General features: G+C 41.7%; 1 protein-coding gene across 7 annotated transcripts in view; it reads left to right on the forward strand.

The window, feature by feature from the left end:
* Positions 1–18,429, forward strand: part of ARHGAP32 (Rho GTPase activating protein 32) — a 258,382-nt gene that overhangs the window by 70,287 nt on the left and 169,666 nt on the right. Inside the window, exon 1 of one of the 7 annotated variants that reach the window (XM_075034903.1) lies at positions 8,161–8,242. The exons of 5 other annotated variants lie outside the window; for them this stretch is intronic. The gene's annotated coding sequence lies outside the window, so the exon portion shown is untranslated. Of the gene's footprint in view, positions 1–8,160; positions 8,243–14,905; positions 15,132–18,429 lie in introns of those variants that run through there. One more of the 7 variants, XM_075034901.1, reaches the window with a different exon arrangement.

The raw sequence follows: 18,429 nt of genomic DNA on the forward strand, positions 1-18,429 counted from the left end.
GTATTTGTCCTTGGAAAAGCTGCTACTGAATATCTTCTCGTGGTTTGTACTACCTAGTGACTTGGGTACTGTGAGAAAGCTAGTTGGGTAATTTTGCTTCCACTTACTTAGAAACAAAACTGTATTTAAAAATCAAACGTGTATAGTGTGCTAATGCTGAAGTCTTTACTCCCCAACTTCCCTTCTGACGGAAAAAACACAATACGCAATATTTGTCACCCACGTATACAGACGCACACATGCCGTAGAGGATTTTGTAAATAGGAACACCATAGGATTTTTGTTTGGTGTGAATTCCCTTGGAAATGTGTGGAGCTCACTCTGAGTGAAAGCTCTGACATTTGTGAGTAGCTGGCAATGTCAGCGTGTGGAATACCAGGTCTGCGGCTAAAGACAGATGGAGTTTAGCAATGATTTGATACAACCTATGGAGTTTTCTTCCAAATGGGTCTAGTATTTCAGGGAAGTCTGCAGATTAAATATGCTTTAGTTCTGGCAGTGACAGTCCCCTTTTTTTTTTGCTGCTTGTGCAGATAGTCCGGAGCATGACAGAACTTCGTATTAGCTTATTATAGTTGACCGTCCAGAGGGCAGATGTCTTACTCGTGTTCCCTCAGTGTCCGGCCTTTCAGGGTAGAGATAAAAAATTGTGTTGTTTCTTAGAAGCAAGGCTTGCATTTAATAGGATTAGAGAAGTATTTTTAACTTCATGCTCTCAGTCCAGTGCTCCTGACTGATACTTGGAGTACGGGGAGTTTTCTGATTATTGATGTAAAAGTAAATCTAGACATAACGAACTGTGCTGTGTGCTGATGCATATTTTCTTCAGGGGAAAAAAAAAATCTTTTTCTCAGCGGTACATCTAAGGGTTGCAGAATCCTTGCCCTACCTGTAGCAGTAGCTTTTTGGCTGGAGGGGAAGAGGGACAGAAAACAGCAACTCCCTGAGCTTGTAGAAAGAGCAGGCGTTCCAAGGGACAGCCTGATCACAGCACAAACAGCAGAGCGGTGTATGTTACTTTGGATAGATAGCATCTTCTTCGGGGCCAGTCTTCGGTGATTTATGTTATGCATAACCGGTTCTGGGTGACTTGCCGTGCCATGACGTTACCTCTGCCTGAGCTGCCCAGGGACTGCTGAGCTGCCTTTGCTCCTGACCGCCCTGCACCCTCTGCCTCCGCTTATGCAGCTTTCCCATGCTCCAGCGGCGAGGAGGGGGCTCTCTCCAGCCCCCCAGGATGCTTTCCGTGGAAAAAAATCCCTGCGTCTTGTCTTACGGAAGGAGGGGGCAATTTCCTGGGAGCATCAGCGGACATGTCCTTTGCTCCCCCCAGTTGTTTTTGCAACAACCAGCATATCAAATATACTCTGTGACATCTCTTCAGTATTTTTATCGAGAATACTAAAAAAATCGTTTAATCCCCCTTTGCCAAGCTTTTTGGTTTAATCGTTCTTTGCTTGGAACCATGTTTCTTCCCATTGTTTGATACTTTCTGAAAACTTAAGGCCCTGCTATCAGGGATCAGAAAGTAATGTTCCGATATTCTGCTCCTGACAGTGGTCATTAAAGGAAGGTAAATCCCCTATCTTTCACCAGTGGTCCTATGTCACAAAAAGGAATGTTATTCCCAACTTCCATTCAGTTATCAGCCTGGAGAAAAGGAAAAAAACAAACAAACCACAGAATAGGTGGTGGAAGGGAGAAGCAAGTTGACTTTGAAATGGTGGATGTGATGGACAGAAGGCGGAAGAACTGGGATGGGGTCTGAGCTTTCTGGTCATGAGGATAAAGACCAAAGCAGGCAGCTATTTAGCGGTTGACTTAGAACAGGGTAGATTTCAATGTGTATTCATGTAAAAAGAAAAAAAGGCAGATGTACACCTTTTGTGTATCCTTTTGAATGAATGTATATTGGAAATAGTAACAGGAGGCAGTGGCAAGGGCTGAGAACTGGAGTAGGCATCTCCTTAGTTTCATTCAGTTTCTTAGAATGGCAACATACTGTTGTATCTTAACTGTTTGTTGTTCTTGTTTATTTGTTGAAGGAGCTTTCTGTGTACTGTTTCTGGAGGAAAAAAAATATGTTTACAAACATGTTTGAAGTGTATATCCAGAAAACAAATTAAAATATAAACTTCAGCACTTATGTGTGTTTCACACTCATGCCTGCTGCTTTGTTCTGGCCTAATGGTAGTGACCAGAGTGTGATTTAGAGTGGGGATGATGGGAGGAAATGGGGGAGGAATTTGAACTTGGTACCCTTGCTTTGAAGCAGCACTTACATTGTAGCTTCTCTTACGTCCTGTGGTCGTTCCTTCCAAAACTGTGAATGTGACATTTGTTAACCCAGCACCTCTGGAGACACCTCAGAGGTGATGTAATACCTGTTTTTCTGTCAGTTGCCTTTTCTTACGCAATGCCTAATCTAATCTGGTTTTCTTCCTCCTTTGGGTAAAACAGTCAAAGCTCAATACTTGCTAAAAGATGTGTTACAGTTTTCTTTCAAAGCTGATAGCAACCAGCGTCTGGTCCCAGATGCTTTGTGGTGGCAAAGACCACACTCAGTTACAAGAGGTGGTGGTCGTAACTGGCTGCACAACCTTCGGCAGAGCCAAGCGTGACCTCCGCTCAGCTTTCTGCGCCAGGAACAGCGCGTATGTGTTGGATCATCTGTGTTAGCTCATCATTGTGGCTTCCACTTTAATTTATAAAGGGTTGCCCGCCTTGCATTCCCTTGCAGTAAGTCCCATGGCTGAATAAACTTCTGAAGCATCCAGAAGATGACAGTGCATTACTGCTTGTTGGGTTACATATTTACAATTACTCTAGGTTCACTTTGAAGCTCCTCGGAGGCCTGAAATCTCTGGTTAATCAAACTTGGGGAAGGACTTTTAACCTGACACTTCTTGTGATGTTAGAGACTAGAAAGCCCTTGTTACGCATGCCAAGAGTTTAACGCAGCTCTTTGTTTTTTAATTCAGACAGTTCAAGCTGGGGGCAATTTTAGCTGGCTGATCACAAGCATCCTATTGCTTGTGCTGAAATAAGGTGATGGCTTTGTTGGATGTTGAGCTGATACACAGGCGGTGGTAATGGTTTGCTTTCTCTTGGCAAATTAATTTAAGGCAGTGTGTAGTCCTGATGGATTTCACCACCCTTAGAGGGGGTGGTTCTGTTGTTATGACTCTCCACTTGATCTGAGTCTCTGGGTGCAGCTCACTGTTGTAGACCAAATGTGACACACTAATCAACTCCAGCAATGTGTGTTTTCTTCTTTTCATTATGTATTATACAGCAATTTTCCTATTCACAGCGCTATTCAATAGTCAAGGATTTCTCAACATTTTTCCCCCAGGGTTTAAAAATTAGTGCTCCAAACCTTGTTCAGGATTGGAATGTAGCAGATGAGATTTCAGCCCTTAAGGAGTGTTTTAAGCATGCAAACATGCTTTAATTTCTGGCCACGTTTCTTCATTTGTGTATTTCAGAAGGTTTTGTCCTTTTTAAAAGTGAAATGTAAGAAGATAATAGACAAACTTTTTTCTGAAACATATACGCAAAATTTCCAAGCCTTTTCAATCTGTTCTCTGTACACTTTCTCTTACTGATACTTCAATGGAATAGCTTTACTTACTGTATTAGACAAATGTAATTTGTAAACATACGTTGTATCTCTTTGCAGCTTGTTCAGTGTCACTCTGCTGAATTCTGTTTTAGGAGTGTAAGTGTGCTGGACCAATGCATGTCATGCTTTTTTAAAAATTATTTACATAAAATACCCGACTATCTTAAGTGTATATGCCTATGGTGACCACGTGAAAATCTGTTTGTTTTCTAAATAAAGATGTGCTGGGAGAAAAATGTGGATAACCATATCGATATATATCATGAGACCAAGAGTCAAAAGGTAAATAAAAAGCACTAAACCACTTACTACATTTTCTTTTTGTGGTGTCTGAGCAAATCTCGTCATTCGGAGTGATGGGAAGAGGGGCCATGACACAATATTTTCATGTTTTCCATTAGTGATACAACATTAAAGCTAGAACTTTGTATGGCATCAAACACACAGCAAGCCCCTTGCTACACTTGAAATAAGAGTGAGTTTTGACCTCAGGCATGTGGCCTAACACACTTGTTCATGTGTTTGAAACTTAGACGTTCTTTTTGAAAATAATGCCCGTAAGCCATCCCAGCTCTTGAAGACTACCTTTAACGTGCTTTTGCATAAGCAAAACCTACTTTGAAATCAACTCTTGGTAGTGTTAGTTTAGGGGAACATCCAAAGTGTAGGAGCAGATTTGAAGAATTTTCTGAAGTTAAATTGGTCGCATATGGTACACCAAAGGAAAAGCAGGCTAGATGGAGTACTTTCCTAGCCAGAAACAAGGCACGGGTTGCGAAAAATAAAAGAAGAAGAGGAAACTACAATGATGTCTTAATTTTGCACAGTTTCATCTGATGCACGGTGTTGACAGCTTCCCTTTAAAAGGGGACTTTCCCAGCTTCTTCTGCTACCAAGGGAGCTGCTTATGGGCACACATGAAAATACTTAGATTTTCATAGACTGAAAATCTCCGTTCCCTATTAATGATTGAGGGAAACAAGGCCAATGTAAGATATCAGTTTCAGAAGGTGGTTGTTCTTAAATCTGAGTATTTGTGGTTGCAGAGAGCCATTAAATTCATGCCCAGAAGGTTAACCAAAGCTGTGTTGACTTTTTTTTTGTCTATGAACTAATTTGTTTAATACAGCCACGGTTGCACATAGCTTTTTGCAGGAGCAATATAATGAGATTAACAAGCCTCTGATCGCTTCCCTATCTGATACTTAAATCCCCATGGGAAGCTGTGAAAGTGTCAGAGCTCTGTTGCTCTTGTATGGGGGCCACGCTGGCAAAGCTGAGAGTTGTTCTTTGTGTAAGATGTTGTAGATTTGGTTGCTGGGATGATGGAGTAGCTAAGCTTCAATCTGTAGCCTTGGAGCCAGTGTGATTTTTAAGAAGCAGAGAAGAGATGCTGAGGCTGCCAGCCGGGGGGTTCGTTACTGGAAAGAGAAGACAACCACGCTCCTCCTTCCCCCTGCCATACTCTGAAGAGGGAAGCAAGTTTCATAGGGAGATAATTATGCTACTGGAAAAAGTGCTGTGACAGCTCACAGCATCACAAGTGGAGTTCTTGTGGGGGAAAAAGCCATGTTAGACAAAACAGATTTCTTCCCTTTTTCTCCCAGTTAGGTATGGTGTATATGCATAGTGTTGTCTTGAAGCACTTGGTACTCATCTCCTTGCCTTTGCTTTCGTTGCCTGCCTCAGGCTAATAGGCACTAAGTTTGTTGTTTTTAAGTGGCATAGCCCACAGTCTGATTTGGGAATACAGATTGACACCTGAATTATTATTTTCCCCTGCTTATAAAAGCATGCATGATTGATTGATTATGAGTGCAAAATTAGAAGCTTTTTCTTAAAAAGAAAACTAAAATGAGGGAGGATAGTTTTATTTAAAAAAACCAAACCCACAACTGGGTATTAATTTTGAAGCAGCTTTGTATTCCGATGCTTTCTTCACCCAGTGCCTTTAGCATTATTGAGATTTTAACAGTTGCAATACATATTTTTGTGGAAGTCTCCACCAGTCTCCATGTTAGATCTCTCTGTGCACATCCATAGCTTACAGCCCCTTCTGTTTAAGGTACATGCGTGATAATTAATTAGTTTCCCCCAGTTTCCCAGTGGTGCCTCTCCAGTTCTTGAGCAGTGGTTAGCTTGGTGGAGATGTTGCTCTTTGGCTTGTGCGTAGGACTGATTACTTGTAGGAATAATACCTCTTTTCTCCACGCGTCAGTGTACGTTAACAAACATTGGAGACACATGAATCACACAAAAACCTTTTCTCCAGCAAATGCCTCTGGTTTTGAATACATTCTCCCTTTCAAGGGCTTGACCACACATGGAACTTCTCAGGAACAGCTGCTCACAAATAATTCCAGATGCAGACAGACCCTGAATACAATGTTGTATTCTGTATTGGGCCTGTTTATGCTGACCTTTTCCAATCTCTTTTATTGCTTTTTAAGATCAGGACTACCTCTTTGCTCATTTAAAATATAAATTCTAGATACTTTCAAATTTCAAAATTCACACGCAAAAGCTTTAACTACTTTTACTCGTTGCTCTGTTCTTTTCTCTATTTGGGGCTGGCAAATTGAAGGCGCTTTGCTGCTATTGTGACTGTCGCTGTAACAAGAACTGTAGGATTTGCAGGGTCGGCAGAGCCATCGGGCACACAAGCAGTGAATACTGGTCTGTGCTTTGCTGCGTAGGAACTTCAGGAGAGAACTTTACCTCCCCGAGAACTAGTTACTCAGTTACGCGCACAGGTCAGGGAGGCTAGTATGATGTGGCAAGGGAGCATCTGAACTTCTTGGCGACGAGACTTTGTGGAGATAAAGATTTCTTTCCCTTCAAGGAATACTGAATTCAGTTTCTCGATTATGATTTTCCTTGTTTCTTTTTCTTTTTTGGTGAGGAAATGTCAGAGCAAAGATAATTATAAATCCTCTAAATTATTTTCAGATGCATCAACGTGCAGTCAGTTGAACAATGGAATGTATACTTGACCGCATTTACACAGAAATCAGCCAGGAAAGCCACCAGAAAGAGTAGGGCTGGAATTGCTTGAACCTTCTTGGCTGCTCACTGTGCAAGGAAGAGCGTGTGTAGTTATGCCAGCTGGAATGCAGCTGCTTCTTAAATCTGGCACCTAATGTCGAGTCCTGTCAAAGTACATAATGTTGAAGAATCCTGATCAGTTTGTTTGCAGACAGAGAAGTATCAGTGAAGACTTGATTTGCAAGGGTGAAGTGCTGTTATGTCTCTGTACGTGAGTCTTTCAAACTTGCTACTTTGAAGATGAAATTTGTGTGGGTTCACAAACCCATGATGGGTTAATCTAGGACAAAAAAAAAAAGGGAGGGGGTATTCATGTAGGCATCTAGTGGTTCCACAGGTTATCAGTGGCTCTACTCCCATTCAAGTTGTGCTCCATCAGCAATCTGCAGCTCTCCAAAATGACTCATACCGTCTGGAGTACAATTCTTTAAGAGAATTTGATAGCACTTAGTGATTTTGCTGTGCACTTTTTCTGTGGATTCTGTGGAGAAAGGTTTAGTGACACATGTGATGTTACTGAAGAGTGCTGTATAAATGCGCATTTCAGTGTCATTGAGAACAATAGTGTAAGCACATGATGCTAGTTCATGGGGCAGAAAACTCCTAGGCCTTTTCAGTACTTTCAGCTCCTCTGATCAGTAGTGAAGATGTTAAAAATACTTGATATATTCAAGTGCTAACACAACATAGCTGTGACGTTAAATTTTGTAAAACATTACTAAAAGGAAAGAAGTTAAAACTGATTTGGTAAACAGTTTTTCTGGTTTTTATTTGACTCTTTTCATACCTTGTAAATTACCATGGCAGAAATTAACAGCAGAAAATTTCAGTTTATTTTTAGTTCATGTGTTTCCTTTTGTATTCGGTCCTTGGCTGTGGGGGTTACAGTGGGGTTAATGCACTTATTTTACTGGCAAATAGCACAAGCAGGCATCCATCACAGATAAAATGAGAAGGGGAAAAGCATCTGTAATGTCATGAAGTAAATAACTGCATATTTTCTGGTTTTCTTCCTTCCCAACTGCAGATGTGACTCACTTTTTATGAGCAAATGCTGGATTAAAGAATGAGATCAAGTTGGGTGAAAGAGAAGGCCTGTCTTAAAACTGTCATGCAGCTGTGTTAGGAGCATGTATCTACCTACCTTTGGGAGATACTAACACTAGTGAAATCATGTACATACACAATAGTAGACTGAAAAAGGTAATATGCACTTGGGTATGTTATACCTTTTCTTTCCTGTTCTCTCTCAAGAGAATGGAAAACAAGTTCATTAGTGGAAATAGCATGGATATCTTTTTATGTTGGTTTGTTGCATTGTTTGGTGTCCTAATGCAGTAGACTGACATTTTATAAGTTTGAAATTCGTTTGGTTAGAACATCTCACTGTCGTCACACATGGAGTGTTTTGACTTTTTCTCTGCCTGTTGATGTTATTTTTCTTTTGCCTGTGCTTGAGGCTGGCCAGGGCACATGATGATCTTGTATGTGACGTGCTTCCCTTTTATGAGTGAGAGAAGTGAAGAGTAACGTATGGTCCAGTGCTGACTCATAGTCCTGCGCTTGAACAAAGTGAGTATAACACTTAATTTAGAGAGATCGGAACAAAATTACCAGGCCTCCCAAAAGGATTTCTCCATCTTTTTAATTCTAGCCTCTCTTCTATCTTCTTCTGGCCACTCACCTCTTCTATTGTATGATGATAATACCTTATCCTAGTGCCAGCCTGTGCTACTTTATACCGAAGGTGCTGGCTTTTGCCATTCTTTGTTTTCTTGTGGGAATTCCTACCTAAATTAGGCTGCATATATGTAGTCACTCCAGAGACTGAAAGACTCGTTTTAAAGAAATGGCGATCTACTAGAGTGGCTTTTCATCTATACTGTGACTGACCCCTCAAGCATTAAAAAACAGCAGTCAAGTTGCTGAAAAATCACAAGATTGACTTTAAAAATTACGCCTTTTAAGGTGCACTTTGGTTATTTTTTTTTTTTTAATTTGCCTTCCAGTTTGAATCTTTAAGTGCAAGATGGGTCATGTCGTTCACCTTTCCTCTGCAAGATGGTTTAATAATTATAGTGAAAGAGACTATTTCTTAGCTGTTTGACTCCGTGACTGGAGCTTTGAAAATACAAAATGCTGAGAGATTTGCAGTGAAATGACAAGAAATTCTAACATTGAGTCTTGCACATTGTATTCTGATGTGTTTATAATTCAAGGTCACGTTCAGTCCCAATGACATTTATGCAGGTCATGTAAGTCCTATTAGTTGGTCTGGCAACAAAAATATTTCCTCATTTCTCCTCAGCTCCTTGAAAAACAGCAGGCAAGATATTTTTTCTGCATGCGTGTTTATAAATTTGCACACGCTTTTTGTTACCTCTGAAGGGGCTCTCAAGTACAGCTTCACATAGAATTGTGTTGTACTGTGGCAACTTCTGCTCTGTGCGGGGCTTTCTAAATATATGCAGAAGGTAGGCAGCTAACTTCATCTTCCCTTATCACTGGGTGAAGTTGGAGTTTCAGGTGCTGGAAGAGGCACTCAGGTAGTGCTGTTTGCCTTGTGGAGTAGTTGTTTGTCTCCTACAGGGAAATGACAGCAACATGTATATATATATATTTTGATTGTTTTTGTATGTCATGTTGAAGTACTGTGAAATATTGCTTTGACTTTAGAGTATGTAATGCATTTCACGAACTCCACAGAAGCAAGGGGAAGACAAGGTGTTGATCTCACTGGTGCAGCAGACTTTGCAAATGAGATTTCGTATCTGATTACAGCTAACAATATATCGACATAGGATATGGCATTGGTAACAAATACCCATTGAGATGTAAAAATGTTGTTGAATACCAGCTGATGCCCACGCAGGCTTTTTTATTAGTACCTGACCTCTTTTTGAATCAAGATGTGCCTCTGTATAGGGAAAATTTTTGACAAATCCCCTGTGGCTCATAAAAAGAACAGAAGGTAACTCTTTTGGCCTATTCTCTCTTGTGCATACACAAAGTTTTCTTAGTGCCTGCTAAGGAAAAAGTATTACCAGGCAGTCTGGATGCACAGAAATTGAAAGACTCATAGGAAAGAACTTCAGACTGCTACTTACTGGAAAAAGGGACTTGTGCAATTATAGATAAAATGTATGCTGTGGTATTGCATGGAATTTTGACAACAATACATCTCTGGCAACTTACCCGATGTTACCTGCTAGAAAAAAACTGGTGGTTGTTTGACTGTTTGGCCTAAAAGAGGCAGCAAACATTTCATACTCAGGGATGCTGTTGTCTGCGCCTGCCTGTCTGAAAACACTGGGACCTGTACGAGACAATAGGATGCAGTAAAACTGCAAAGACAAGCATGCAGTAAAACTGCAGGATACATAATGTTCCAGTACATGTTTTTCTAAAATGAGTCCGAAAGTTGAAGAAAACAGACTAGTTACTAAATAATACTGCCTCAGAGATGCAATGTAGTCGGGGCTTAATGCACCAGATGTGACTTTCTGGAGAATAGATTTATTTTAGACCCTGTCACGTTAACAACAGGCGAGAGGTTGCAGTCATCCCGTGCTTCTCGCATGGCTCACTGTGCTGCGGGGAGGAGAGTGCCAAGGGTAGGAGAGCAAAAAAAGGTACCGGCAGGGTCACCGTGTCGAAAACTCGCAGGTAGTGGGTGAGCAGGACTGCCGTGCACCGCGTCGGTGATCGGCGCAACGGCGAGGTAATGTTACCATCCTTCGCAGAGGGCCGGTGAGCTCTCAGCTGATGTTCCAGTCCCTTTGGCTACCGAGTCATGCATGGGGAGCTCCAGCCAGAGCGTTGATATTCCTGGCAGTAGAGTGCTCTGAGAACTGCCTTTGTTTGGGGTTTTAAAGGTGTTTTATTATCACTCATCAGGTTATGGAAATGCTGATCAGTAGGGAGTACAGTCAGGTGTGCAGCACAGGTAGCAAACAAGAAATACTGGTTTTGGAAATAACTTTCATCATCTTCAGTGCTGTTTGAAGAGGGGAGATATTGAAATAGAAACTGTAGGTACTTCATGCTACTTGTTATATGCCTGCTCTTGATAATGACTTTACCCTTGCACGTGTATTTCATAAAAATTGTGATATAACTGTCTTTGGAAGAATATGTATTAGGAATTCAAAGGAAGCCAAAAGCTGATGAGTTTAATACAGAGTGCAGTGGAATACGTACAGATGTAACCTCTGACTAGGTGAAATATACTTGCATTTGCTGATTCCGTTAATAAGTTATTCATATGCCTACTGATATCATGCCTTGTCTCTCAAACTTTCTTTCCCAAACCTGGCCCAAACATGCCCCCCTTCCCAGCTGTCCTAAAACACTTGTTAAGTTAGTGAAATCAGAGAAACAGTACCCATTAATGTTTGACGTTTTCTGATGCTTTGTACAAACAGAACAGGAAGGAAAAAAGTGCACGTCGAGGAATACCTTTTGCCACTATCGTGAACCTCTGAACTTAAGAAAAATTATAATTTTTACTACCTGTGTAGGCATCTTGAGTGTGCTAAAAGAAATTAATTGACCCTGACTAGCTCTCTGTGCAATAGTGAGCATGTGACAGCATCCTGGTGGAAAATAAGACATAAATCTGAGAAAGGGGTTGGTTCAACGTTTTCTGTCACCATTTCTGACTGCATTGCTTTGTGTGTAAACAATTGGTGCTAGCTGTTTATGGCAACTGAAAAAGTGGGAAATGTCGTCATAGTGTGAGTGTGGCCTAGCAGGAAGCTTCATGGGCAAACACATTTTGTGTGGTAGGAAATCTTCTTGTACTCTAACAGTGCCTTAGATCTTTTTTCATGTGCCGAGAAAACAAAATGATGTGATTTTTAGAGAACGCATTTACTTACTGCTGCATTTACAATAGAACAAGAGCATGTTCCAAGTTTTAATTATATAATGGGAATACAAGATGATGTCAATCTACATCCAAGAACAGGAAGGGTTGTCGGTTTTGACTAACTGTGCTCCCTCCCGCAGGTTTTCCAAAATGTAATGGGAGGCATCAGGTCTGGATGGTATCGCCTGTTCATTTACTACATGAAAAATAAAGCATAGCAAACGAGAAGAGGTTACTAATATAGTTTAGACATCATTTAGATTTTGCTTGAAAGACTTTTATAGTTAACTGTGAGGATCTTAGGAAACTCATAGAAATCAGTGCCAAGAGTTTTCTTGGAAAACATGTTGCTAAGTCTTACATTAAATGTAAAAATCTTTGGCTAATTACCTGGTTAATTTGATGTATTTCAGAGATAAGAACAGAGCAGCTGATTCTTCTTTTATGTTCTGTTTGAATAGCTATCGCAAATGGTTTTCCAAACTAGGAAAGAATATTTAAAAAAAAAACAATTTCTGTACAAAGTTTGCAAAAAGCATTTCAATGAGCTCATTTGTCTCTGGGAGGGAAAAAAACCTACAGGGGAGGGAAGGAGCTCTGGCTTGGGCTTGTCACATGGAATAGCGTCTCACTCTCTGAACTGCCCGTGAGCGTCAGGCTGGGCACGAAATCAGAGCGGAGAGGGAGACGCAGATAACCGGTCATAACCCTTTGGGAAGCCACCAGCCTCGTTCTGCGCGAGAGCAGGGAGAGGAGCCTGGCTTGGAAATGAACTTTCTCATGAAACGGGAGAGATTCAGCTCCTGTATCAGACAGAAAGATTTCTAAAGCACAAAAAGTGGCAACAGGAGATCCACGACCACGTCCTGCTTAAAAACGGGGCTCTCAAGCCTAATTCCAGTTTACTTGCGGTTCGTGACCAAAGTTGGCACGCCGATGGGACGCAGAACTGGAGGTCGCTTGGCCAGGGGGGTGAGCAGGGTACTTTGAGAGAAGGAGATAAGGGGCTGCAGCTGGGCTGGCGCTGGGCTGCGTTGCAGAGGGAGGGAGGACACGAAGGCTGGGCCACCGGTGGAGTCCGGACCGATGCACGTCCTCCCCTGCGAGTCACGGCCTGAGAGCTCCCACGCACGGCTTGGCTGATGTAGGGTAATTCCTTATGTTGTATTAAGTAGTTTGGGTTTTGGAAGCCTCGCTACCAGCTCTGTAAACAGGCCCTGAAACCGTGCTCCTTGAGGGGCCTCAGCTTTTCTGTCAGGCTGGTAGTTTGGTGCTATTTTTTCCTCCGCTTTTTTCTATTTCAGGCTCTTCATCTTTCCCTCTAGGTGTGTGTTTCCTCTTAGGTAAGGAGATTTAGTAATGGTTACGGTCTCATCTTTGTGGCACTGGGGTTTTCCCTGGCCTGATGACAAGATGAACTTTCTTTTCTGAGCGTTACGGTAGTGAGGAGCAAGGAACGGGTGACTAGCTTTCCGGGACATTTTGTTAGCTGTTCGTCTATTCCATAAACCCAATACTCAACAGGAGTCCTTTGGAAGTGCTGCCTGTCAGGCTGCTCTGTTCCCTGGAAGTTGTATTATATCTTACAATTTTATTCTTCTGTTCGCTATATTCTTACCTTTTTTATTTTTTAACCCGTTCTCTCACAACCTTCTCTTTTTGCCGAGTTTTTCATTATGCACTAAAAAGTTTCTCTTGCCGTTGTCAGTTCTAAAATCATTGTGATTACCGGGGGGGGAGGGGAGGGAAGCTTGAAGAGCACTGTTTACTGCCATTTTCCTGGGCACTGAAGTTGATGTACACTGGTTTCAGCAGTATCTCATTTCTTTGGGAAGGCTAATAGCCCGGTCACTTCATTATCCTGCCTTTTTGCACAAGTGCCAACATAATAGAAATGCATTCATTTTCCAGACTACCCTTTGGGTGCTTGAGGCAAATGCTTTCAAAAGCCGATCCATGCTTTCTTTTTTTTCTGTCAAACTGAAAAAGCTATAAATCTGTTAATCACCTGTCCTTTTAGGTTAGCATATTGCATCTGTAACCCTTTTTAATGTCTTAAAAATAATGGGACAGTGTGCTTTCACTGGCAAGTACTTTACCAAATCATTAAGGCTTTATTTGTCTATTTATTTATTTTCCCAAGAGGGCATTTTATTACTGACAGCATGAGTCAGGACAGTTAAAGGTTGCAGTGAAATATTCCAGCTTCTGATGTGATGCAATATGAACTGGAATGAAATGTTACCTTAATCATACTAAAAAACCCCAATTAACGCACTGTATGCTGTGTTACCTGCGAGACAGAAGTCTACCAGTTATCTCTTCCCAGTAACTTCTTCCCCCCAGCCTACATCATTATGTAGGGAGTGCCTGGTAAGGAGAAATGTTGTTCTTCTGTGTTTGTGTGCAAACAGGTTGTTAGCATGGAGTTAAAAGAGTGTTGTCCGTGGTCACGTTTTATGGAGAGAAGGCTATTATGAAGGAAAGGAGGCAGCTAGGACTCTTGGGTTTCATTCCAGGCTTTGCAGACTCAGCTACTGATGAGTCTTCTGCATTATTTACACCATTTTTAAAGCAAGGGTAACAAAAATAGCTATTTTACAGGAACATTTTGACTTAATTGTGAAGAGTTCTGTGGCTTAAGTATAAAAATTACTTCAGGGCTAAATTTTATTTTATTCCTGTTGGTCTTTTGAAACAGGATTAAAAGGTGGATTTAGTGGCTGCATGCAATTTTCATCAGGATTGTCCTTGTTTATTAGCTCCCCCTCCCAACCCGGTGAATTGTAAGAATTCTGCCCAAGGCGCTGGGGAGTGGTGAATGTTGACACAGGTGTCAGGAGGATGATGCAGATGTTGTGATTCTCCTCACTACGACTTCCTGTTTTTAACTGTAATTTATTCTGACACAACAGTCCAGGGTCCATCTCGATCTCTCATTGCCAGCCATCCAGCTATACAAATACATGGATTTTCATGTGCTAGCCGTAAAGCCCCAGCTTTCCTTGCCTTGCAGGGATTAATTTTCCCACTGGTGGGAATGGACAGTGTCTTGTGTTAGCCATAAAGGTTGGTATGATGGCAAAGGAAAGCATTTAGAAAATCATTCCAAGTACTGTTATCTGTTCAGCTGCCCTAGTCAGATTTTCTGGCCTTTTCTGCTCTTCTGTTTGACTTTATAGCTCCCTGCTTTAGCCAACATAGTTATACAGATATATTCTGTTGCATAGAGAAAGTGTTGGCATCCTCTCATCTTTTATTACCCTTATGCATAAGCAAAATGGTGGCAGAGATACCGTGTAGAAATTATACTGGTGGAACCACGCCAGGAGTGATTTTAAAGGCAGAGGAGAAGGAAGCGATAAGGCATGGTGTTTTTCAAGTGATTGGGTTCGCGAGTGAAGAATGATGGAAAGGAATTACGGTTACCTGATACTTTTTTTTTTTTTCCTACCCCAGCTTTGCAAAGCACGTAAGCATCTGCTGAAATTTCACTGAACTTTGCCACGTGGTTCAAGCCAGGCAGCTACCTGAATGCCTTGGTGTTTCTCCTGCAGCTAGGTTCCAAACTGAAGGGACATAACACCTCAGGTAATTTAGGAGGGTAGAGAACTAAAATGTTCTTGAAAAGCTATTTGCATAAAGGTTTGTAAAGGAGAGAAGGAGTGTGAGAATGTGTTCAAACTGAGCAGTGAAATCTGCACAGCTTGACTTGTCTCATCCATCTGGTTGGACTATGTTATCTATGTTTAACAGATTACATTTAGTCTTACCATTTCAGGGAGAGCTGTTGAGCCTCAACAGACATGGGAGAGCCGTCCTGTAAAGTTATGCAAGTAAAATGGGAGCTTAAATTTCATGCTAGTTTCTTAGGAGAACAACAGAGGAGGTACAGAAATATCATGTCATCTTTCTGCCTTGACCAGGTTCATTGGCTTGATGGGCCAGGAGATGGCTTTGCCGCACTCCTGCTCCTTTCTGATTTTGTGCTGGATTCCCCAGGCTAGTATTTTCTTTCTTCTATCTGCTTATCTGACTTCTGTCCTGGCTTTGGCTCCCTATCATGTTGCTCGCCAAGAAAAGCACATTATCAGCCTACCTGGGCAGAGGTAGTGGTGAAGCAGGGGTTAAAGCGAGCTCAGTTTCCTGCTCCTCTGCTTGCTCAGGTGTGCTGCAAAGGGTAGTAAAGAATGGCTGATTAGGAGAAACAACTTTGTGCGCAGAGCTTATGGGACTAGGCGAGATTCCAGACTGAGAACTCTTCTTGTTTCTTTTTATTTTACTTATTTTTTTATGGTAGCTGTCATTTCTTGCAGAAAAGATTTTCCTACTTTCCTATCTGCTGCTATATTTTTTCTCTTTTTTTAAATTTTTTTTTTTTTTCCTCCTGCTGAGTCATTGCACAACTCAACAGTCATTTGTGTGGCTTGCTTCCTGGAGTCTTGAATCGGTTTGTCACGTACCTTTCTTCTTTCCTCCTACATTTAATATAACTGCACTCGTTTCAAGCACTTCTGCACAGCGGAACCCCTTTCAGATGGTCCCATGGTATCTCTCGGTGATCAGGGTGAGTGAGGCATGTACTAATGGCAGAATTCGTCCTGTGCTCAGTAAGCTGTTACTCCTGTGATAATGTTCACGTTTTAAAATTACTCATTTTCCTTACACAGAGGCAGCTGGCAAATGCAGACGTTTAATCTTGTAACTGAGGGGACAGAAAACCTTGTTTGCTTTTGCTTTTTTCATACATTCCACTGCTGGCATCTGCTTAGGCAATTAAACACCTTTCATATTTTTCATCCTCTATAATGCATTAGAGGGGTCCTCTTTTTGTTGTGCTTTGAATACCTTTTCAATCTTGACTTGTCTATGAATATGTAGTTCACTTTTTTCCTCTTTCTTTGTCTTCCCTTCCTTCTGCCTTTAAAATTGGGTTGGTGTTTCAGGGACTTTCTTGGCCTGTCTGATGTAAAATTAAAGAGGTTACCTAAAACCACAAAGTTGTGGAGCAGTGCAATTAATATGTTTTGTTTTAAAAGGGTGAAAATTCCTGGCTGACATTTTTTCAATTTTAAAGTGTCCTTGTTCCCAGACACAGGTTGTTTCTGTAATGTTTATATTTTTGTTGCTCATAGTTTGCTTTTCAAATTAAAAAAAATAAGCAGAAGCTTGACCTTTTTTTCCCCCAAAGTGTTTGTGTTTCTGATGCTCCCCACCCCCCCAGTTAATTAGAACTAACAACTACCAAGAAAACTATTCTTTTTCCTGAGCTCTGGCATTCCCAAAGGATCTGGGTGACGTTGCATGATGAAGCATTGCAGCACCCTTACAACCTCAGGTCCTCAGCTCCAGCATTTGCAGAGCTAAGATAAATGTACAAATTCTCTTCACTTAGTATGAAGAGACACACGTAGACATCAGGATGGGATCTGCAAAAGCCCACGTGAGGCTTTGGAGGACAGGAGTTGGCCAAAGTCAAAAGAAGGTCTCTGAGGAGTGTGTTAAGATGCTTGCTTGCTCATGCCCTCTTTGTGAAACTACATCCCAGTGCAGGTGAACTATAACGATGCTGTGGCTGAGCGAGGCGTTTCTACCCCGGCACATTCATTAGGCCAACAGGAGTTCTTGTAGCCGTGTGCTTTGCTACCGATCCAGTGGAAAGGTAGTCCTTTTTAAAATTTATTTATTTTTCCTCCAGGGCAGCATCTGTAGAGATGGGCAAGCACCTCTGCTGGCACGGGGAAGATATGTCATCAGATGTCTGGGGAGAGATGGGGAGCTACTCCTTTTGGAAATAGCAGAGCCCTTGCATGGCATCTTAGCTTGTTACGGAAACTTCCTCGCTGGATAAAAGTGCTGTCTTGAAGCTGTGCTGCATAAGCAGTTTGACAATACCGATCTCTGCAGCCCAATACTGCTATGTTTAGTGGTCCTAGTAAGTCTTTCTGTACGTAGCTTATTGCTTTCTCTCCCTCTCTCTCTTTTTTTGAAAGAAGTTCAGAAGGTGATGAGGAAAGGAGAGGAGGAGGTATTGCATAAAAGCTTAGTGGTCAGAGCCATAGATTGGGAAACAGCAGACTTCAGCACTGTCGTGAGCCTGTGCAACTTTGTTCTCTGAGAGAGTGCCCTAATTATCTGTTGGTAAGCTGGACGGGGCTCTGGTTCTCTTCTACATCAGGCTGGAAAATTTTGTGGCAAGGATTGGATGAGAGCAGAGAGTGCGTGATCCTCTAGTTTGCACAGCAGCGTGTTCTTCTCCCTGACTCTTGATTTTTTTCCTTCAGGCCCTGATAAGGTGTTTGGTATGTACGTGTCTTAGGATAAAAGCTGTGCTACTGTGAATGGTCTTTGTGGTTGGGAACTGTGAAACTGAGGTTATTTCCTACTTTAGGCTCAGTCTTCCTCTGAAATACTGGACAAGTTACTTGAGCTGTCAGTTACTTTGGGTTTTTGGAAAACAGATGGAGGTGTTCTCTTTACTCACCTCTTGCCTGCTTTGATGTAGATAGTCCTTGCCTTGACGTTTTATAGTCTCCTGGCATATCCAAGTACAGCATTTAGCATAATTGGGGTCACTAGGCACTAGACTAGAGTGCTTATTATCAGAAGTCCTTATAATACAGGTTATACATGGTATTTCAGTATTCTGCTTCTCTGAGTAGCCTTTAGAGTTAATGTTTTTGTTTTATGATGTACCATCTCCCAGTCTCTCCTCAAAAAAGAAAAATAAATCTAAATTAGACTGAAGCCTTGGCTAATCATTCTTTCTCTATTCATCTCCGTGGCAGCAGGAAACCTAGCAGCAGGGCTTCCATTCACAGCAGACATGCGTGCCAGCTCAAATGCTTCTGTACCAAAAATGCATGTGTGGGTGTTGAAGGTAAAAATG

Source organism: Buteo buteo, chromosome 9, assembly GCF_964188355.1.
Source record: "Buteo buteo chromosome 9, bButBut1.hap1.1, whole genome shotgun sequence".
NCBI lineage: Eukaryota > Metazoa > Chordata > Aves > Accipitriformes > Accipitridae > Buteo > Buteo buteo.